Genomic DNA, 24186 nt, shown 5'->3' with positions numbered 1-24186 from the left:
AGCCTTTATCGACATTAGTCCTTTTTAGATGATTTTTCAGGGCTCCCCATTTTCTGATCATGCCATCCCTCATCTCTTTTTCAATTCTGATCTCAAATCCTGATGTGATCAGATAGACCTACCCACTATCTGCAACTGCAGATTCCATTTATGTTCCTATCATGATATCCTCACTGTGTCTTAGGTGGTGGTGTTGTTTTGCATATCTTCTGTGAAGCTTAAGCAAGGCTCTGTATCTAATACTATATCATAGTTTAGTGCTTGGTTATTTTATTTTACTTTTATTTTTTTATTTTTTAAAGATTTTATTTATTCATGAGAGACACAGAAGGAGAGGCAGAGACATAGACAGAGGGAGAAGCAGGCTCCCCGCAGGGAGCCCGATGCAGGATTCCATCCTAGGATCCCAGGATCATGCCCTGAGCCAAAGGCAGACACTCACCACTGAGACACCCAGGTGCCCATGGTTATTTTATTTTATAATTTTTGGGATTTTTGCTAATTAGATCAGTCTCCTCAGCTGCATTAAATCTTGCTTCAGAATAGGATTCATGGTTTATACTTTTGTGTGTCTCAAAATCTCTTAGCATAGGCAGGGAACACACTAAGCACTTAGTAAACACCTGTTAATTTATTTAACTGCAGACAGTCGCCTCCTTCTTCCACATCATGCTTCCCCAAACACACATTTATTTTTACCTATTGACAGAGCAGCTAAGAGAAATGAACTACAAAAGATTTGGAACAGATGTTTTAGAGTTTGATGCATTCTGTTTTCTTAGTTGTGTGCTCTGATTCAAAAAGATCCCATAAAACATCAAAAAAGATGTTTCACTAACTCTGAAAAACCAGTAGAATGCACAGCGAGGAAGCTTCAAGATTGTTATTTAAGGTGTCCTAGAGGGTGTTGGGGCAGCTGTAGGCTCTAAGGTCTCCTCGGCATGTGGGCTTTGGCAGAGAGCCAGGTGAGTTAGGAGTCACATGTATCCCCTGGCCAACATTGAAAATAGGTCCCAGAATATTGGTTTGTTGTGAAGAAGTGCAGAGCTAACTCTGTCCAAGAAATATCCTCTAGGCTTCTCTGAGATTCAGGTCCTTTTTGGAGACTTGGGTAGTTTGGTGACTGAATCTGAGCATTTTTTAATTTGCTTTTATTTAATACCTCGAGGTTATAATCTGACCTCTTTTTGGTTTTGTTTAATGATTTCACCTAAAGACTATGTTTTTTTAAAAAAAAATTGTTTTTCTTTGTAAAGTTTGATCAGAATATCTATTCCTTCAGTAATAATTCATACTTTTCATTATTATTACCTCTCGTTGTATGATCATTTCCATCCACCGTAGCTTCAAACTACAACTATTATCTCATGTTTTTTATAGATCAGCAATTTGTATAAGGTGTGGTTCTTTACTTCTGACTCAGGTTCTCTTATGCAGTTGCAGTCAGAAAATGACTGGGGTTGGGATGGTGGGCAGCTGAAGCAACTGAGAGCCAGTCCAGCATGTCTTTCTTCTCATGTAATCTTAGGGCTTGTCCATGAGGTCCATCTAAATAGGCAAATTCAGGCTTCACGTTATGGTAGCTTCAAGGCAGTTACTTTGCTGTCACGATAGCTGAATGCTTTAAGAGCAAATGGTAAAGAGAACAAACTGATGGTTACCAGAAGGAAGCAAAGGGAAGTGAGGGGATGGGCAAAATGGGTGAAGGGGAGTGGGAGGTACAGACTTCCAGTTATGGAATGAATAAGTCATGGGGATGAAAGGCATGGCATAGGGGACATAGCCAGTGGTATCGTAACAGCATTGTATGGTGGTAGATGATTGCTACCTTGTGGTGAACATAGCATAATATATAAACTTATAGAACCACTATGTTGTATACCTGAAGCCAGTGTAACACTTGTGTCAATTATACTTCAATATAAAAATAGATTTTTAAAAAAGAGTATTAGAGTGAGCAGTGTGAGAGCTCCATTACCTTTCATGCCCCAGTCACTAAGTCATGTAGCTTCACTTATGCTGTAGTCAAAAATTCAAAGTGAAAGCATGTGAATCCCATGCTTGCTGGCGGGAATGTCAGTTACATTATGAGAAGAACATGGTGGGATGGGAGATGTTATTGTGGTTATTTTTGGAGAATAATCTGCCTCTCTCCATCCTTTGACCACAACAGTTACAGCTCTCAGACTTGTAAAATAGGCTTATTCTTGCCCTTAAAGCCCTTGAGTCTCATTTCATTCCTGCATTAGCTTGAAGTCCAGGTTCTTGTCTTCTTAGTCAAGTCCAGGTACAGATGAGGCTCCTTAGGTAAGATTTCTTGAATATTGAAAACACATGAATCAGAGGTCCTTCTGAAAAGCTTTGAACTAAAAAGTTACCTGTCCTTCACTCACCCAACATTGAATGGTGTGACAAAGCACAGGAAAATTCTATAGATCCTTCCTGTTCAGAAAAGGAGACATGAGAGGCTATTACAAAACAAATCTGAAACCTACATTGTCCTACCACCATTTGCTTAATTAGGGCTCAGTCTGTTCCCTGGGAATTGTTCTTTGTGACCCTTGGCTCCTGCCACTGTATTCTTATTTCTATCTTTTGAATCATCATTCTCCAACCCCTCCCCCGCCCCGAATAGAAACCCAAACCCATGTCCTATATTTATAGCTGACAAGTTTTCTCAGCCTTCTTTGTGTGCTTGCAAGTTTGGGAGTCCAAAGGCCACCTTTTATTTTGAATTGTCTTTGTTTCCTTTTAGTTCAAGATCATGAAATTTTTAAGAATCTTTAGATCTTCTTATGTATCAATTTATAATCCACCTTTTTAGCAAAAGCCGCACTCACAAAATTTAAGGGATAATCCTTCCTTTTATTAGAGGTTCTCTGTGAGTTTGCAGTAGGATAAACACCCTAGTGATTCCTTGTGTCCTGTTGTTCATCAGGGAAAGTTGGCTGCACGTGCTCGGAAGATCCACTTTACTATTCCTGGGGTGTTAATGAAGAATACTTCTAATCACACACTTACCCCTTGTATGTGGACCAGATCTTCCTGACTACACCTGCATTCTGTCTTTCCCTGAGGCTTGCTCTTATTTTGACTCCTATGCTTTCTGAAGCAATCAGGAATGAAAAATAGCTTTCTTTTCAAACCCAGCAAATCCTATCTCTTTCTAGTCCCTCTAAATTTTGCTGAAAACTGAACAGTTTATTTTTTAAGCCCCCTTTCTCTGAGTACATTTCATCGTAAGTAGCAAAAGGAAAGCAGATGCTCCTTTCAGTATTCTGTTTGGAAATCTCCTTAGCTAGATCTTTGGAAATCGTTAGATTTTCTGTTTTGCACATCATGGTGGGCAATAGTATTCCTAAAAGTTCTGTAGCTATATAACAAGAGTGTCCTTTTCTCTGTCTTCCCCAAACAAAACCCTTATTTCTCTGGAGCTGTCACAAACCAACTCTTGTAGGCCCATTGGTCTTCCACTGACAGTCTCCTTCAGGCATCCCATCCTTGGTCAGGTCCAAAGACCAATACTCTATGTTTGGGCTTATTTAATTTTTTATTATACCACTAAACTTCTGCTATCAAAGTGTGTTCCAGTTATCTGCGGTTTTCTAACAAATAACTGTATAACTTGGTGACTTAGAATGGCAAAAACAATGGTGTTACATTTCTTACCTGGTATCTGTGGGTCAGGATCTGGGGCAGAGCTCATCTAGGTGGTTCTGGCACAGAGTCTCTCATAGATTTTCGGTCAGATGGTGTCTGGAGCTGGAAAGGTGGGAGGCTGATGCAGCCAGGAGCTGTCCAGGCTTCTCCCTCTTAATGTGGTCTTGAGGCCCCTCTGTTTCACCACATTGGATAAATTTGGGCTTTTTTACAGCATCGTGTCCTCTGCATGGTCAGACTGCTCATGTGGCTGCCAAAGACTTCAAGAATGCAGGTTCTTATGAGTAAGGTGGGAATTGAGTCATTTTATCACCTGACCTTGAAGCACATAGTGTTACTTGCACCATAGTCATAAGCTTAACCAGATTTAAGAGAAAAGAATTTCGACTTCACCTGTCAGAGGGATATAAGAAGAGCATTTGTAGTGGGAGATATTGCTGTGGCCATTTTGGGACAATAAAATCTACCATGCTTCTTTGTAGCCAGTCTTTCTGGGTTAATTCTAAAGTCATAAAATAAAGATATACGTGTTGTTAGGGATGTCATAAGACATTTTATGTGTAAAAAGAAAAAGAAAAACCACTTGAATTTAAAACATCCTTGATTTTAATCTTCCAATTTTACTATTTAAACTAATTCAGTGAATTTCTAATTATAGCATTTAATGGGATTCTAAATTTGATGTTTTTCTCTTGGCTAAGCCAAAATTATGGTTGTGGGTGGTACATGTTTTAAGTTATATCAAGTTCTCAGACACGCCGAATTTATGAATGGTAATAGTTTTAACTGGCCAGATATTGAAACCTTGTGTTTTTGTAAGGAAGGAGGAAAAAATGTTCTATAAAAATGAAGAGAAATCCCATCTCTTCCTAAGATCTAGCTCGGCATAAGTACTGACAGATTTTCCCAGTGATTCTTAAAATTAATCTTTTAAAATATCAAGAACCATATGGTTGGACTTCATGACTGTGAGAAGCGAAGTCTTCATTAAAGGTGACGAATGCACAGCTGCCAGCATCTCCTGTCTTCTTGGCCACAGCTGCTTGGTTTGTCCTTTGTCACTACGTAAGTGAACCATGTGTGCTTTGGAGAAATTTTGACTCTTTTGGATATTTTGTCTGCATAGGCTGGACCCTGCTCACTGCATCTTACTACTTCGGCTTCTCCTCAGCTTTCAGCAGTAACACTGTCTGGCTAGTTTTTGTGGGAGAGCCCTCAGGCACGCAGCAGCCCATGGAAGCCAGTGATCAGAAAGCTGCTGCCTGTGTGAAACACGACTGTATCTTCACAGGGCTGTCAAGGACCAGGCTCCATTCAGACCTCTTAAAAGGGTCAAAGGTGATATAAAATGAATGGAAAATACCAGAATGAATCATCACAGTTCATTGCAATTATTGTACCGAAGAGAACACATCACTTTGTAGCAATCAGTCTGGCCCACTGCCTATGAAAATTCATCCATCCCAACATTGAAGGCAGTGTTACTTAGTGAATTATTAACCATAGTTTGAAAAATCTTTTAAAATATATGCAAAGTGTGACTATAAGTTCAAACACAGGATTGCTTATTCCATGTCCTAGTCATAATTGTGTCTCAACAGGTTACCCTCAGGGAAATTTCTCTGCAGTCCAGCATGATTTCCAGCAAGCAGCCGAGTGAAATTAGCAGTAGGTTTTGTTCATTTAATTACAACCTAATTTTTAAGACTATTGAATTGTCTTTGAAACGAAGGAAGTTAGATCATTAAGCAATGGTAAACCTACAAAAGTAACAATGACAAAATAATTTGAAAACTGGAACATAAAGCAACATAAGTAACATGAGGTGAGTAGAAAATTGGAATGTCAGATTTTGATAAAAATATTTCAGATGATTTCAGTTTACTACATTTAGTGTCTTAATTGTACTATGAAAGGTACTAACAGTTTATTTAGTGTGTTTATTCATGAAAATTGAACTTGTCATTCACTTTATGTAGGAATTAAAATGTCATATTTACTTGTTCTTTATGCCCTTGCTCTGCTTCTCTCTGGAATGGATCTCTCTATACCTCTTATCCTAGATTACCTGTTAAGATATAATTCCACTACCACCTTTCCTCCTCAGTGACTGAGTACTTATATCTCTTTATCACTTATGCATAGAGTAATGTGTTTGCATTGCTTTTATTAGTATATATTACAGCTTTTGCCTGCGTGCTACTTGGAGGGAGGAGTTGTGTCTTATTTACTTCTTATGTTATCCATGCCTGGCATATTGTGAATATTCAAAATTGTTTACTGAAGGAACAAGTAATTGAGTGGATTTATGGTCCTATTTTATTTTTCATTTGAGTTTGCAGTCTTTAATAATTGAATCCTCTTTCTCACTGATCCACCCTTCTTGTTTGGAACATAATGACACCTCTTATTTCACATTTTCACCTGTTTTTCACTTCTCCTTATTTGACCAGGGAGGGAGAGAATGGTGGTCAGGGCTTGGAAGTGGTCATGTGTATTGTGGACGGTCATACCAGCACCACGCTGCTTTAATGTTTTATCTTCAACCTTGGAGGGTTGATAAGTCTTCATTATTAATTCATTAATTAGATATTTATTGACCACCACAAAGAAATGTTTTGTGAATATGCAAAAATGCATAAAATACAGCTCCTGATTTTCAATTATGGTATTGTCTACTATAAAAAAAAACAGGTATGGTGATATAAGTTGGGATTGCTGGGGGTTTTCATAAAAGAATGCAAAGGCTCTTTTGAGACAGAAAGATTTCTCCTTGGCTGCCTTTATCAGGTAGAGCTGTCTGAAGAAAAGTTTGAGTAGAAGTTGTCATACCTTTTAACTTATATGCTGTGGATTCCATGACAAAAAGAATGCAGAAAATTTGTCTACTACCCTGGAATTTTTTTAGAGGAAAATTGGTAGTATATTTATATATACATTTTTTTTTACTTATGCAATTTTGATAAAATTTTGTTTTGGGTAGATAAAGTAAAGGAATATCCTAAATTTATCTTAAGTGATTGAATTTTTAAGTAAAATTCCTTCAGGTATTTAGCCTGTATTATGTTAATTGAAGCTGGAGGAAATGTTGAATCATTGGAAGTCTTAGGACTGTTGCACCACATGATAGTTCAAGTGGTTGTTAGTTGATTGGTTTGTTTCCCTGGAATGTGATGAGGACTTGATTACTTTTGCTTTTCTTATAATTTAATTTAGGCTATTTAGTTTATGCACAGTTATTAGCTGTTAATAATAATTTAACCCAATACTAAGAGTTTGGGAAATAAAAAATTTTACTACCATTAGGAGCTTTGTTTTCTACTAAGTGCAGTCCAGCAAAAGGTATTCTGGTGTGTTTATTTGAACAATATAAATGCTGTCTGTACCTGATAAATGTTAGAGCCTCAGGTTGCAGGAGTGCTAGTAAATCAACCCCATTTCTCCTCAAAAATTATTTCCTAGTGCAGCTCTGGAAGGTGAACTCTTACAGAATTGCATGCCACAAAATGATGTACCATTTACAGCAGATTGGATCAAGTATTCATGTGACCCACATTAGAGGAATCCCATGGTCAGTGTTACAGATAATCAAAAAGAATGATGTAAGCAAAATTCAGATACTGTCTCAAATGTTTGTGTGTTTGTTTTCCTTTCAAGAGATAAAACGTTATTCACAAAATACAAGAAAATGTATTCTAGTATTTACAAGAGGGTATATAAATACATTAGGCATTTCCAAAATAACTAATTTTCACCTAAATTTAATTTTTAAAGGGAAGCATTTCAATACTTGTTTATTTTTTCTGTCCTTTTTTAAAAAAAAGAAATTGTATTTATTTATTGCAGAGAAAGAGAATAAACAGGGTGAAGGAACATAGGGAGAGGGAGAAGCAGACTCCCTGCTGAGTAGAGGCTGGAAGACATGCGGCTCAATCCCAGGCTTTTGGGATCATGACCTGAACCCAAGGCAGAGGCTTAATCAACTGAGCTACCTAGGCGCCCCCATTTTTGGTTGTTTGTAAGAAGAATTTGCTTTAGAAATTAACATATATCTAAAGTGTATTGCTTTTTTTAAGCAAGTATCTAGATTGAAATTAAACAATTTGAGTACGTGATAGAAATTTCAGATGAAATTTTAATGTTTCAATGGCTGTTTATGTAATTGGACTAAAATTTAAATTCCTCAGGGCCTAAATTAGTGCTTCTTAATCTGGGCTGCATATCAGAATCACATGGAGGATTTTAAGGCATACCTACTTCGGCTCCCACTCCAGTGATTCTAGTTTAATGGTTCTGGGATATGGCAGTGTATCTGGATTTTTAAAAGCATCCCAGGTAATTCCAGTGTGCAGCACATTTTAAGAATCACTAGTCTAAAACACCACATCATTCATTCACTGTCTAATTATTTGGCTTTTATGTGTATCTCCTTTCCTTTTTATTTTTTCGTCAGTTGAATACCAATGATTCTTTTTACTTAAGGAACTTTTTATTAGCAGTTCCTTCTGCTTGGAATACTTTTCCTTCAGATCTTTACAGGGCTGTCTCCTTCTCATCATTCAGGCCTCAGCTTAAAGGATTCTGCTTCAGGCAAGACTTTTCTTAATCCTCTTGTCTAAAGCATTCTTTTTTCCCAGTATTATCACATTATTCTATTTTACTTTTATAATTGCTTTTTTTTTTTTTTTTTCTGTGAGATGATACCATATTCCTTTGTTAGGTTTTTTTCCCCCTCCACTACAATATAAAGTCTATGAGGGCATGTCTGGCATACCTGCTTCACCATCATATTCCTAGCACTTAAGACCAAGCCTGCCATATAGCAATTGCTTAATAAATATTTTTTGAATAAATGACTAAAAATGTTGATAGAGAAATTATTGTGGGAATATACAAAATTATATATATTTTTTCCTCTCTTAAAAAGCCTCTCAAAACATGGAATCACATTTAAAAAATTAGAATAAAGCCATAGGATGAAATAAGTTGAAAATGTTAACAGGCAGAGAAGAACTAAGCGTAGCAATGTGGCACTTCTAGTACCGAGGGCTTAAGAGTGGAGGTATTAATATGGGAGTAGTTACCACCATTTGAGCCCTCACTCCATGGCCATACATTGGGTCTTACCATCATTCCAAATGCCATTTTTAAAAAAAAATCTTCCTTTATTTTCTGGTTAACTTATTTTGAGAACTCATATATCACTTCTTCCTCCAAAGGCCTTCCCTGAGCTCAGTCTTTAGGCAGAGTTACCTTTTCTGTGCTCAGTTTGTTTGTATTACAGTCATTTCCATTTATTAACAGTCTTGTCTCCCTTACCATCATCTAGGTCTCCCAGGGATGGTGTCTGTGGTGCCAATCCCATAACAGGTACTCAGCAACTCTTCTGAATGAAAGCATAAATAAATATGAAATGTTGCACAAGAACCATTAGAACTGCTAATTAAAATTATAAAATGGATTGGTCAGGAATATAAGTAAGTCAAAGTAGTCTTTAATAGAATAAAGCAATAAATAAGGTATTCTAAAGCCAACTGGGGGGTGTGATGTTATGCACACTTAGGATATTAAGAAAACATTGTTGGTGCCAATAAGTCTGAGCACTGGCTTCCAACTGATATGTGGCTTGTCATCTGAACAAGGTTTTCATCACTCACTTGGGACTTTTTATACATTATTTACCATTTTCGATAAACTTCTTTTCAACAGCTGCTATTCGGATGGATGCATTTTCTGGTAACACCTGATACACATTTTAAAACACGCTTTTAATTGGTATTGATTGCCAGTAAACCCAATGATAACTTTCATCAGTGTACTTTGACCTTTGTTGTTCTGCCCAAAAGAAAATGCAGCAATCTTTGCGCATATGAATATTTCAGATTCTCTATCTAGAGGCCCTGGTACTTCCATGAGTCCTGCTGTCATCATTTTAGTACTTAAATACTAAAGATATCGCTCTTTCAGGTAGTATCCTGTTCAGATCTCTACAGCACTGCTATTCATAGTTTTACTTGAGAGCAAGATTAGCAGATCTTTGGAAAGGACAGTCATGCAGTTGAAGTGAACATATTTTCATTGATGTGGAATTGTGTATTGCCTCATTTTCTGTCACAAAGGTGATAAAAAAGAGAAAGGGGAGTGAATACCCAGGACAGAAATGATGATTAGGTCCCCCCAACTCATCCTGGAATGCATAGTGTATCACTCCTTTACTGCCAGCAGCCTGGGAACTGGTGTGTACTTTTCCCTTGTATTGTTAGCACTCAGAAGTTGAAACCAAGAAATTTGTCCTATTTCTGCGAAGGAGATAGCAAGCAAGGAGAGCAGGGAATCTTAATACTAGAGTCAGTGCATGCAAAGGAATTTTCCTTTTAATTCAAATCTGTGTTCCCATGTAGCCAGATCCAGTACTGTACTGGTGCTATTGCTACTCCATAGACATTTAGAGAATGTCACTGCACGAAAAGACACAGAAGTGAGGAAGTGCAACCCATAGCATTCCCAGTGAGCATATGGTCTGATGTGTTAGGAGAATGTAATAGGGGATTTGTGTTGTGGGCAAAGGAGAAATGAAACCAAAAGGGTAAGGTCAGGTCGAGATGGCAGAGAGGACCATAGTAGTCCGTGCTGAGAAGTTCAAATCCTCTGTTGTTGGCAAGAGTGGGTGTTGACTTTTTCTTTGTAGTAGCAGTGCAGAGGGTTGGTAGAAGAGAAATAAGAGTGGTGACCGGAGCCCAGCTTTCAGTATTTGAGGTTATATAAAAGTTAAATCTGAATTTTGGTAGGAACAGACAGAAGGGCAAAGAGGGGACAGATGAGAGAGATTTCAAAGACAGGTTCTTGAGTTTTAGTAACTAAATTGCAATTGGGGGAGAGCAGAAGTGAAACTGGGATTTTTTATTTTGGATGACTAAGTAATGGTACTCTCATAACCGAAGTACTGGTTGTATGTGTATGCACGTGCATGCCATTATCAACAAAAATATTTATGCCCCAAACTGGAAGGCTTCAGTGTTTCCTCTAGGAATTAATATTTTTTCCACAAGAAAATAATTTCTACTAAGATATGGTCCCTCTGGTATAATTGAAAGATATAGTACTAAGGGCCAAGGATTTAATGTGAAAAGACCTGAATTCAGTTTCTGTCTACATTTCTTTCAAGCTTTGACTGGTTGGGCTCTTCCTTTACATACTTTGCACTTAGCTTCCTTATATGTAAAGTGGGTATACCTTCTTACTGGATCATCCTAATGAACAAATGAGATGGCATATGAAAACACTTACTAGAGATCTGAAGTGCTATATAAAAGTGAGTTGTTAAATTTGTACTTACCATTAAGAGATGGACAGTAAGAGAGGTTTTTACTTCATCAGCATGGATCCCTTGATCCTGAGGATATGTTTTGACATTCCTGTACTTTCCTTGATGCTCTCTGCTGGGTTCCTTAAGCATCAAGTATGAGTGGTAGTTTGTATATGCTTTTCTAAGCACAAATATTTTGCAAAACAGAACAAAAATCTAAGCAGGTTGATGACTAAATTGACGTACTGTTAGTTAACATTATTTCATCTTTTTATTGGATGATGAAAAAAGTATAAAGATACTCTTAATTCTTATATTTCCTACTTTTACCACCCACTTATCCTTAGCATGGTTCCAGCTCTAGTCTTAGTCAGCATAGGTGAAATACTTGGAATGAAGCAAATCAGAGGAAGGGGAAAAATCACCTCAAAGTGTACTCTTTTGTAGTTTTTACTGACTCCAAAATAGTCTAATGAAACTAATGCTGACGAAAACTAGAAAGATTGCTTTAGTCCATCTCAAAGTATGATTTAATTCTCTCTTAGAAATGTATATGACAATATGCAGATTGACCAAAATTCAGAAGTTAAATGTAAGATTTTTTTTTTCATTTTTAGTCTTTCTTTCCCCCTGCTTTACTCCTTAGTTATTTTTGATACCACATTTCAAGGAAATTTCAGGTCCTGTCAGGCAGTACAGCCAATAGAAGCAGCCACGTTTTATATGTGACTCAAACTAGAGTAGTGGATATCTCATTCATCTCTTGTTTAATTAGTTTGCTTTATTGTTTTCTTTCTACATTCTCTTACTCTTTTTTTTGTGTGTGAAATATATTTTGGTTAGAAAAAAATGTGGTCTTAAAATGAGTAGTTATATTCCTTAGTTTCAAAATTTATATCCTTCATATGAAAGCAGATTCATCATAGAGCAATAAAATAAACCAGTGTTGTTTTTCTTTTCCTTTATGGATGATCAGACTTAATGTGCATGCCTATTTTCAGTTCCTGTTAAATTTAATCATTTAGTGATATCTTTATGAGCTACTGCTATACGATTAATGAATAGCAAAGAAAGTCAACTTAATAGTGCTAGAGAAGTAGTTTCCTCTCGCATTGACTTGGCTTTTTCTGACTCCTTCCTGGCTGGTATTTTTCCCTTTCTGTCCTATGGGATATATGGCATTAGCTTATTTTAGGGGACAGCCATCGTTCTTGCCTCAGCTGACTGAGATCCCTCTGGTGTGGGTGATTTCAGGACCACCTTAATGACCCCTCCTTCCCTGGAGAGGACACTTAGTACTTTCCTGAGATTCCATTTCCACTGTCCAACAAAATATATTGTAATTTTTTTCCAGTAAGAAGTGTTCCATTACATTAATATCGCATTGATGATTATGGTATTTGTATGAATGAAGAGATCATCTACATCTTTATGGTGAAAAATAATTGTTCAAATGTGGGATAATCTGTCATTTGGATAATAGAACAATTTAGAGATTAATACAATTAAAAATTCTCATCATCATGAAGATTGTTACTGACACATAGGCTTAATTTAGTTTCTGTTTTGGAGTGATAGAAAAATTTGAATTAGTGTGTATTAATTCTTCAAGAAAAATATGTTAAAGATATGATTTTAAGAACTTTACACTATTTAAAAGTAGAATGATTGAAATTATATTACAAATATTATGTTAAAAAACACTTCTGAGATTGTCCTTATAAGACTATATATGTAGTTTGAAGAGAAAAACAAATACTCATACATATCTATGAACTCAGCAATTATTAAGAAGCATGAAACAGCATTAGTATGGTTTTGATATATGTCCAGTTAACAACAATGCTGGCATAAAAATAGGTTGATCTCTCTGATGCTTTTCAACTTTTTATTATTACCTTATTTTATTAAATATAATTGAATTTTATTATTAATACTAGTTATATGTGTTCTAAGCACTGTGGGTCTCAAAATGATTTCTTTTTATAAATGATAAAATGTTTTAGGGATCCCTGGGTGGCGCAGCGGTTTGGCGCCTGCCTTTGGCCCAGGGCACGATCCTGGAGACCCGGGATCAGATCCCACGTCGGGCTCTCGGTGCATGGAGCCTGCTTCTCCCTCTGCTTGTGTCTCTGCCTCTCTCTCTCTCTTTCTCTCTTTGTGTGTGACTATCATAAATAAAAATAAAATAAAATAAAATAAAATGTTTTAGTTTATTTTGGTGTTAGTTGGTATAATATCAGATGAAAGCTAAAGAGGACATGCTTTCTCCGCTATGGTTTTTTGTTCAGTATTCTTTTCAGTTTATATACAACATTGTTCTAGTTGAACAAATGAACTATTTATTAATTGTGCGTCAATACTTCTCAAAACTAATAATGGATAAATACTTAAATTGGCAGCAGTAAAAGTTAGTAGATTTGTATATGACTTTCCTGTTGGGTTGAGGGGGCCTAAAGTATTTATTACTTGGAAACAAAGAATCTTAGCGTTCAAGGTAAGTGACTTTGTATGTGATAGGACTCATAGTAAGCCTGTAAAGGAGGAAACAGTCCACTATTAGCTACTAACTAGGCACATTGTAGAGTCATTCACCTTTCTTCTCAGTCATTTACATTGAAAGACCCATATTCCCTCAGGTCTTTTTGAAAAATGTCTAGGAACTGGGATTACTAATATTTTCCTTATAGCCATTTGTCCTTGAGTATCTCATTCTTTATGATGTTGGATAAATTTGTAGTATTCATATCTGATTATGTTTATCAACACAACTATTTTTTAAATTTATTTATTTATTCATGAGAGACACAGAGAGAGAGAGAGGCAGAGACACAGGCAGAGGAAGATGCAGGCTTCTCACAGAGAGCCCAATGCAGGACTCGATCCCAGGACCCCAGGATCATGCCCTGAGCCGAAGACAGATTTTCAGCCACTGAGTCACCCAGGCATCCTCTCAGTGCAAACTTTTAAGTCATTGGCTACTTAATCATTTTTTTTTTTTTTTTTTACTTTTTTCACCTTTGTCTTCAAAGAAGCATTAAATTAAAGCATTAATATTATTGGATTATAAGCCCAGTTTCCTAATATTGATCTGTTGGAGTACTTTATTATTGCTAAACTAAAGATATTAATGTAGGTATTTGTCATAATAACAGAGGATTAGCACATCTTCTTTGTAATTGCATTTGTAAAAAAGTTTCTTTTTTGTATACTAAAAATTCTATTGGACTGGATAGGAATTTAAATTAAGTTAGTTTGAAAACTGAAAGGATATACCAATCAAGTATTTCTAATTACTAATCCTTCATTTGTTTATTAGCTTATACATTTACTTCTCTAACAAGTGAGTTGTTATGCCTATGCCAGATCCAACTTTGCTGCGCTCTTGAAAATACGTTTTAAGCTTTACTTGGTCCTAGTGTTTTCTGAAATTATACTTACTGGAAGTGAAGAGTAAATAGCCAAAAGGCCAATAAGCACATGAAAAGATGCTCAGCATTAGTAGTCTTTAGGGAAATACAAATTAAAACCACAATGAGATTCTGCTTTATATTTACAAGTATTAATATAATAAAAAAGGCAGATAATTACAGGTGTTCATAAGGATGCAGAATAATTGGAACCTCATACATTGCTGGTGGGGATAAAAAATGATACAGCCACTTTGGAAAATAGTTTGACAGTTCTTTAAAATGTTAGACATGAAATTACAATATTACTTAGCAATCTCACTTCTAGATATTCATCTGAGAGTAATGAAAACACATGTTCATGCAAAAGTGTATGCATGAAAGTTCATAGTATTATTCATAATAACTCATAAGTGGAAACAATGCAAATGTTCACCGACTGATGAATGGGTAAATAAAATGTGGTGTGTCTCTACAGTGAAATATTCAGTCACACAAAGAGAATGAAGTATTTATATCCAATAAAACAGGTACTAATCTTACTTTATTTTTATTTATTTTTTAATTTTTTAAGTAGGCTCCACACCCAGCACAAAGTCCCACAAGTACTAATTTTAAACTCATTTTATTGATGAGGAAACTAAGGTTGTATATAACTTACAGTGTAACTTGAGAAAGATAAAAACTCAAGTCAGCTTGACTTCAGAACACTCAACTTTTACACTGTAATGAATCATCATTTGTTTATGTTCAGTCATTACCCTCTTGTTTCTTTACCTTTTCTTCATGGTCAGAGTTTTGAAAGAGAGCTTCTATTCCATGTCTCAATTCACTTGCTGGCCTCCCACCTCCAGTGGAAACAGCTCAGCCACCAGTGCTCTCTATTTTCTTTCTAATGCCTGTTTTGCCGAAGTATAATTCATATACCATAAAATTCACCCTTTTAAAATGTATTGTTCAGAGATCTTTAGTATCCAAGTGCTTTCTAAATGATGTATATAACGGGCTCTTTTCAGTCCCTTTCATATTTGATCTTCCATGGCATTTGACATTGTCAACCCCTCCTTCCTACTACTACATCCTCACTCACCCTTATTCTCATTTACTCATTGTTTGTTTATATTCATCATTGTTTTACAAACTTCATGGGTTTCTCTTCCTTGACCCACCTTTTATTTATTTTTATTTTTTATTTTTTATTTTTTTAAAGATTGTATTTATTCATGAAAGACCCAGAGAGAGAGGCAGAGATATAGGCAGAGGGAGAAGCAGGCTCCCTGTGGGGAGCTCAGTGCAGGACTTCATCCTTGGACCTGGGGATCATGCCTTGAGCTGAAGGCACTCAACCCAGGCCTTCCCCTTGACCCACCTTTTAAATGTTGGTTTGGGGTTCTTACTATTTTTTTTACTTCAGGAACCATGTATGTTGATATATGGCTCACAGACTGTGTTTCGGTTATTTATACAGTACATTTATTGTGGATTTATTATGTATGAGACTCATTTTATGCACATGAAATCTGGGTTGTCACTGATTGAACCTCAATTCTAATGGAAGAGATAAGCAATAATAAAAAATAAAGAAGGAAGTTTGCAATTTTAAATAGTATGAGGATGGTCGGCTTCACTGAGAAGTTGCCATTTGAACAGCAGCTTGAAGGAGGTGAACCAGTTAGCCATGAAGCTGTCTGCAAGAAGAACATACTAGAGTGGGAACAGCAAATAGGAGGATACCAGGGGCAAACTTGTCAAGCACATTTAAGGAGATCAAGTGGGTACAGCCGTGAAAATGAAGGAGACTGTAGTTGATGTCAGAGAGAGAATGAAGAGCAGATCAGATCGGGTTTTATGAATCATTGTAAGAACTTGGGCTTCAGGGACCTCTGGGTGGCTCAGTCTGTTAAGTGTCTGTCTTTGGCTCAGATCATGAACTCAGGGTCCTGGAATCAAGCCCCACATTGGGCTCCCTGCTCAGCAGGGAGTCTGTTTCTCCCTATCTCTCTGGCTCTTGTGTGCACACATGTTCTCTCTCTCTCTCTCTCTCAAATAAATAAATAAATTCTTAAAAAAAGTAAAAAAAGAACTTGGGCTTTTACTCTCTTTTGAGTAGAAGATAAATATTATCTGTAGGCTCCACAGCCAGCGTAGAGCCCAGTGCAGGGCTTCAACTCATGACCCTAAGATCAAGACAGGAGCTGAGATTAAGAGCCGGACATCCAACCAATTGAACCACCCACTCACCCCTATTATCTGATATTTTTAAATGACTGCTTTGGCTTCTGTGTTGAGAACAGGCTAATGGTAAAAGTTTAAAGCAGGAAAACAAGACTAGAAGGCTATTGAATTGATACTGTTTTCATCTCTCCTGTATTATAGATTAGTATATTAAATGCTTACTGACCATGTTCACTTGGCTGTACCACAGTTCATCATGTTCAAAGACTAAATGAATCTTTACTTCCCAGCTTCCTTTTCCAGTTGTTCTTTCTTTCTATAATCTCTTAGCAAAGATCCATCTACCCAAGGGAGGAGCCACCCTTGACTCGTTTAAGGCTTGACTTTTTTTTAGAGTGGTGTAAGGTTTAAAGCAAAATGGAAAGAACAGAGATATTCCATATATCCTCTACCTCCATGCATGTATAACCTTGTCCACTATCAATGGTCCCTTGTTATAGTTAATGAGCTTACATTGATATATTGTAATTACCAGAGTCCATAGTTTATAGATCAGTCTTGGTGTTAGACATTCTGGTGGCTTGAACATGTGTATAATTACATGTATCCACCATTATAAAAACATAGAGTATTTTTTCTGCCTGAAAAATTCTTTGTGCTTCACTTTTTCATCCCTCCACCACACCTCCTGCCCCAACACATACAGATCTTTTTTACTATCTCCATATTTTGGCCCTTTCCAGAGTGTCATATAGGTAGAAATATATAGCATGTAGCCTTTTCAGATTAGCTTCTTTCACTTAGTTATGTGCATTTAAGGTTAGTAGCTCATTTCTTTTTAGCACTGAATCAATCATGTTCCCTTATCTGGATGTACTACAGTTTCTATCTACTCAACTTGTTTTTTTCCAAGTTTTGGCAATTATGAATAAAGCTCCAAAAACATCCTGTGAAGATTTTTGTGCTTACATACGTTTTTCAACTCCTATGGATAAATACCAAGGAGTAGGCTTGCTAGGTCTTATGGTAAGAATATGTTTAGCTTCATAAGAAACCACAAAACCCTCTTCCAAAGTAACTGTACCATTTTACATTCTCACCAGCAGTGGATGAAAGTTTCTTTTGTTTTACATCCTTATTAACATTTGGTGTTGTCAGTGTTCCAGATTTTGGGCATTCTAATAGATGTATAGCGACATCTCACTGTTTTAATTTGCATTTTCCTGTTGACATATGATGTGGAGCACCTTTTTCATATGCTTGTTTGCAATCTATGTATCTTCTTCAGTGAGATATCTATTTAGGTCTTTGGCCCATTTTATTTTTATTTATTTTTTATTTATTTATTTTTTATTTATTTTTTTTTCTTTGGCCCATTTTAAAATTAGGTTTATTTTCTTACTGGTGAATTGTAGGAGTTCTTGTAAATTTTGATTAACAGTCCTTTATTAGATGTGTCTTTTACAAATATTTTCTCCTAGCCAATGGCTTATCTTCTCATTCTCTTGAAATTGTCTTCTGCAGAGTTTTTAGTTTTAACAGAGTCTAGTTTGTCAAGTGTTTTTTTCATGGATTATACCTTTGGTGTTATATCTGTAAGTTACTGCCATACCCAAGGTAATCTAGATTTTCTCCTATGTTACTTTTCATGGGTTTTATAATTTGTATCTACATTTAGGTCTGAGTTAACTTTTGTGATGAGTATATGGTCTTTGGGTCTTTGTTTTGATTCTTTTTTTGCGTATGGATGTGCAATTGTTCTAGCACCATTTGCTGAAAAGACTATCTTTGCTGTATTATGTATATTGCCTTTGTCCTCCTGTCAAAGATGAGTAGATTATATTTCTGTGAGTCTGTTTCTGGGTTGCTATTTTCTTCCAATGATCTGTTTGTTCTTTCTCCAACATCACATTGTCTTGATTGTTGTAGTTTTCTAGTAAGTCTTGATATCAGGTAGTGTCAGCCCTCCTACTTTGTTCTCCTTCAATGTCAGTGTTGACTATTCTGGGTTTTTTTGCCTCTCTGTATAAACTTTAGTATCAGATTGTCCATATCCACAAAATAACGTCCTGACTGGAATTGCACTGAATCCTTAGATAAAGTTGGGAAGAACGGACACTTTGTCAATATTGACTCTTTGTACATTTGATTCTTCATGTGTTCCTTACCCTTCAGTGAAATTAAAGATAAAACCCTTTAAGTTCTTCTTAATAACACATAACAATTATTTTAATTTTGTTCACTGACTTTCACAGATCACTTTATTAATTTCCTCTTTTTGCTACCCTTTAATACTCAATATTCTAGCAGTTCCTGGGGAGAAGTACAGCATAGATTATTTCATTCCTTTCTGACTTTCTGAAGGCACTGCTTAGGCTACTCCCTTGCCTGACTTGGGCAGCCTCTACCCAGTCTTATTTAGTGATGGATAGGAAGCCAGTATGTGCTACTGTAGTCCAGTCAGATTTGAGCTGAATCCCAGATCTGTTAGTTAGATGACTTCAGACAATCCTCCTGAAAGCCCCATTTTCTTTTTCTTAAAAAAAGGTGAAAGCATACCCATCTTTTTCTGTTGTTTTTAGTGTTAAAGTTAATGTTTTTAAGGCCCCTAATAGATGGTAATTGCTCAATAAATAATAATAATACTTTCTCGAGAACACATGCTTTCAGGAAGACAAGGGAAGAGATTTGCCTGGTCCTTAGTTTTTATTAGGGCTTTGTCTTTGTGTTGTACAGTTTTATGGGTTTTGCCAAATCCATAACAATAGATGCATGGCATCTACTGTTACATATCATACAGAGTAGTGCTTTGAAATCACCTATGCTTCATCTACTCATCTCCCACCCCACCCCAAACTTCTGGTGACCACTGATCTTTTATTTTTTTATTTTATTTAATTAGTTTTTTTTTTTTTTACCACTGATCTTTTAATTATCTATATAGTTTTTGCCTTGTCCAGCTGTCATATAATTGGAATCACACAGTATATTGCTTTTTCAGACTGGTTTCTTTCACTTAGTATTTGAATGGATGCTTTTAATGGAGTCGTTGTCCAGATTTTCAACTTCTACATAAACTCTTTATTAATATTAATCTGGCTAAGAGCAATGGTTTATTCATAACAATCTTCCTCTCACTTTACAAAAGAAAGGCACACTTTTATCTATCCCAAATCTTACTATGGGACGTTGCCCCGGGGTCATAGAAGACTTAACAATTTAAAAATTTCAACTAATGCCTTAAATTTTTGTTGCGGAGAAATATGATAAAGAATTATAAAATATTTTACATAGAAATTCTATGAGGGCGTGAGATTGCAATAAAGGTCAAGAAAATAAAAGAGTAATGTAGAATTTTCAGCTGTTAGAGAGTTTATTGGGGACCTGGGTGGCTCAGTCAGTTAAGCATCTGACTCTTAATTTGAGCTTAGGTCATGATCTCAGGGTTATGAGACTGAGCCCCAGGTTGTGCTCTGCACTCTGTGGGAGTCAACTTGAGATTCTCTTTCCCTCTGCCCCTCTATACTCTCAATCTCAAAAAAAATAAGTTTCTTAATTTATTACTTAAACAGATAATAGTTGGGACCCCTGGGTGGCTCAGTGGTTGAGCATCTGCCTTCAGCTCAGGGTGTGATCCCGGGATCCTGGGATCAAGTTCCCCATGAGGCTCCCCACCGCTTCTCCCTCTGCCTATGTCTCTGTCTCTCTCTCTCTGTGTCTCTCATGAATAAATAAAATCTTTAAAAATAATAGTTTTATTAAATTACTATAGACTTAGATTCCATTGAATATTCTTATAAGTTTCACTTTAAAATGTCTGTATTTCAATAGGGTAGAAATTAAATTCTCTACACATACCTAGTTTACCACAAATGAAAAATTATCCATGTTAACTTGCTAATGTGTGAGTGGTTCCATAATTTAAAAGCCTCTTAAGTGTCTGTAAGCAAAAAATAGTTGAAGACTGCTAGCATGATGTATAAAACCCATGTTTTTTAAACCTGGTATATAAAACCTTTCATCACTTTTATCCTTCTAGTCCTTTAAAAAAAAAAAAAAAGTAACCATTTCCTGCTGCACATTGTATGCTCCAGCAAGAAAACTCCTTGAAGTTCTGTATCATGCCTTTTTCTGCCTCTTGGACTTTACTGTGTTATTCTTTCCAGTCTTTGACTCACTGCCTCAAACCCTTGCTATAATATGCAGAAGTCTTGATTGAGGAATTCCCCATGGAACCCCTACTTCATATTGGATGCGATGCCTATGCTCCAGTACTCCTTACCTCTCTCTACTAGTCTTCGTCATCCCACAAACAGTTTGGTCATTAGCTTGTTTTTCTCTGCTATTGGACTGTAAGGTCTCTGAGAGTAGGAACTATGCTTTATCTTTGCCTCCTCAGCAGTTAGCTGAATACCTCTCCTGGGAATAAGTTAACTTATTGGGCAAATATTAATTATTGAATGAAACAAAGTGGATTTCAATTGCTAGAGATTTATGGGATGCCTGGGTGGCTCAGTGGTTGATCGTCTGCCTTTGGCTCCTGGTGTGATCCTGGGGTCCTGTGACTGAATCCTACATCAGGCTCCCCAGAGGGAGCCTGTTTTTCCCTCTGCCTATGTCTCTACCTTCCTGTGTCTCTCATGAATAAATGAATAAAATCTTTCAAAAAATTGTTAGAAAGTTAATTCTTGTGCATAACTTTTTTTGGGGAGTCAAACTGTAAAGGGCTACTTTTGTTTTATGCTATTTTTCTGGCTGTAACGTTTGCCCTTACTGATAAGGCTTTCAGTAAAATTTTACATGAAGATAGGATTTTGAATGTAAAAATGAGTTTAATAATCACTCTTGTAGTAGAAGGAGAGCAGATTGTGAGCAATAAGGCAAAGACTCTAGGTTTGACTCTACTGGAAACTTGCCATGTGACCATGGATAAGTTAAGTTAGCAGGGGGGGAGGGGAGGGTGTCGGTTTTCTTATCTGTAAAATGAGTAAGTGACCAGATTATTTCTAAGGTTTTCTTTACTCTTGATTTACTATCAAGAAACAAACTTTCAGTAAGACAAACATACAATTATTCTAGCAAGAAGAATAGAAAATATGGACTTGATTTATTTTCTAATCATTCCTACTGTGGAATTATGTGTGCTATATGTAGATAATGCTGACCTTGTTCATATCACCTGCAGGCTATATAGCGTCATGGCTTAGATTTTATCCTTAATCTAAAAAAATAGAGTAAAATAATTCAATTGGTTATGATTGAAAATTTAGAAGTAGTTAATATGTTGAGTCATATAATTTTCAGATTATATTTTAGCCTCTTTCACCAAATATATAATTTGATTTGATTAATACACTTTTCAGTGCATTTCTGACATTCTGGAAATGAAGGTACCTGTGTTGAAACATTTCTTTGTAACCAATTACCCAGTTACTACAGCCTCATTCCGTGAGAAGCAATATTTAAAACAATTATAAAAATGCTTGCCTCTGTGTTTGGTCATTCATAAGATGTAGTAATTCGGTTTTATAAAGCTTGATTGAATGACATTTAGGTATAGCTTTTATGAAGGGCTTGAAGTGATGTTGTTTGGCCAAAACAAAGCCAAATGTTTCCTGTCTTGTCTTTCACTTCACCCAGCCACCCCCTCCCCCTTTTCTTCACCTGCTTGAGAAAAAAACGGTTTCTTCAGACAAACCTCATAATTGCCCTTCTGTGCCTGATTTGGGCCTCAGGAAAGGCCCATAGCATCTGTAAAGCTGGCAGCAAAATGGTATTTCCAGGCAGGCACAGGGTTGCTGGGTAGCGAGCCAATCCACAGCTTTGTCTGAGCAGCTGAGAACTTCGCCGGAGTCTTACCAGGGTGTTCAGTAACACAGACCTATGCCATGAGCAAGTAAAGCACTGAGCAAGTGTCAGGTCAATATTTATAGACCACTACGTAGCTGCCTCGCAGAGAGAGAAAGCGGGAGAGAGACACGCACGCAGAGGGCAAGGGAAGGCGGACTACAGTGTGCAGTGGGGAGAACGTTCGTTTCCAACATTTATTCTTAAAAAATCCTTCTTCACTGTCAGGTTCACACTTCTGCTGAATCATAACCATTCGCCGCTGAGCTATGACAAGAGAGGAAACAAAAAGTTAGAGGAGCGGAGCACGCATGCCGTAGTGAGAAGGTAAGTAAGCAGCCAGCTCGGTCTCCTGGCTCTTGCTCTTCCTCGTCAACTCCTCTCCCTGTTGGCTGCTCTGCGTGCGGCAGTGAGCAAAGGGCTGTGCGGCACGTTACAGCTAACCAGGAGGGGCTGCCTGCTGCTTCAGACTGTTCTGGGTGGCACTGCGATTTTGTGGACTGCCCTGAAGGATGTTGTGCCCGTCCAGATCATGCTGAAATACGTGCAGGGTGGAAAAGGTGCTCCCCCACTGATCTCATGTGTCCTCTCAGCAAGTTTCTGTTTCTTGGTTCTGTCAAACTTGAAGTCTTCTGATTGGTAAATTCTGTTTGCTTTCGTATCAGCATTAAGACAGGACTGTATTTGTGAGTTTATAGCAGTCAGTGGTCCAGAAATGGAATAAGGGAAAAATTCAGACGTACGTGTGACGATGCAGTAGCCTTGTCAGTGCGTAAGCTGGGAATGTGCACAGCACAGGGTCTTGTACAAAGCAAGCCCACGTCGTTTTGACAGTGCATGAAAGTGGATCAAGGACCAGCTTTGGGAACGGAGAGAACAGAGTGATGAGACGCCAGAACAGTCTCTTGAATCCAAGATGCACATCAGCGTTGAGGAGAATTTATCTGTTCAAGCAACTTGCTAGTTGGTTCTGTACAGAAAGCAATTCCCTACTAATGTCAGTGAATTAACATGTCCTGCTTCATGGTCCGTAGTTTGTTTTCGTTTCGTCACCTTCAGCACTTGGACACCTTTCTCTGTGGGTTCACAGTGCTGTGGGATGTTAATTTATTTGCTATTGTTAGGTATATTTCAGATTAACGTTAAAAGCAGTGGTGCTAAAAAAAAAAAAAAAAAAGCAGTGGTGCTGAAGGGGACAGAAATAGTTTTCTATTATTTTCTGATTTTGAACACCCACGCAATTTATAAACTAAGGTGGTTTCTGTCCACTGCACATGGCACGGAAGGTAAATATGTTGCTTTGCTGGAAGTATGGCAGTAAGTAGGTGAAGCTTATCTACTGACAGTGAAAGCTTCCCTGTTGCTGTTTTTTAAATTACAGGACCATAAGCATTAGCATGATACTTAAAATTTTTACGTTGAGTTATAGGTGCTGATTATAGCTCCGAAGGGTTTCTGTATTACAGATTTAAGTTAAAAACAAAGATAATACTAAATTGTCTTGCAGAGCTTGAACTGTAGGCCTAAAGAGATACAAGGAAGAGCTGATACTCTGGCACAGATTTTGTGTTAGGGCTAATATTCAGGAACCAGCTCATTTTAAGATAGAATAAACCACATCCAAAATGGCAGGTGGAGTAGGTCTAAATGTAGAGTAATTATATTAAGATGAGGCCAGTCATTCTAGAATATCACTTTTATTGAATCCTGTATAATTTCCAAATAATGCAAGATGTTTCAAAATTAGTTCTGTTAATTCAGAAATACTTTGAGGGTAATCTCACGTAA

General features: G+C 36.9%; 2 long non-coding RNA genes across 2 annotated transcripts in view; both read right to left on the bottom strand.

The window, feature by feature from the left end:
• Positions 1-659: 659 nt before the first annotated feature.
• On the bottom strand, positions 660-3919 carry LOC111093605. Its single transcript, XR_005382841.1, has 3 exons — positions 3670-3919; positions 1979-2442; positions 660-1621 (listed from the first exon to the last, which is right to left on the bottom strand). It is a non-coding gene; the product is annotated as an uncharacterized LOC111093605 (long non-coding RNA).
• A 4961-nt stretch (positions 3920-8880) lies between these two features.
• LOC111093606 overlaps positions 8881-24186 on the bottom strand; it is a 46554-nt gene continuing 31248 nt past the window's right edge. Inside the window, exons 3-4 of the long non-coding RNA XR_005382843.1 lie at positions 10997-11107; positions 8881-9046 (exon numbers count right to left, since the gene is read on the bottom strand). This is a non-coding gene — a long non-coding RNA (uncharacterized LOC111093606). The remainder of the gene's footprint in view (positions 9047-10996; positions 11108-24186) is intronic.

Source organism: Canis lupus, chromosome 32 (genome assembly GCF_011100685.1).
Source record: "Canis lupus familiaris isolate Mischka breed German Shepherd chromosome 32, alternate assembly UU_Cfam_GSD_1.0, whole genome shotgun sequence".
Lineage (NCBI taxonomy): Eukaryota > Metazoa > Chordata > Mammalia > Carnivora > Canidae > Canis > Canis lupus.
The sequence above is the reverse complement of the archived record's forward strand: the minus strand, read 5'-3'. Positions and strand labels throughout refer to the sequence as shown.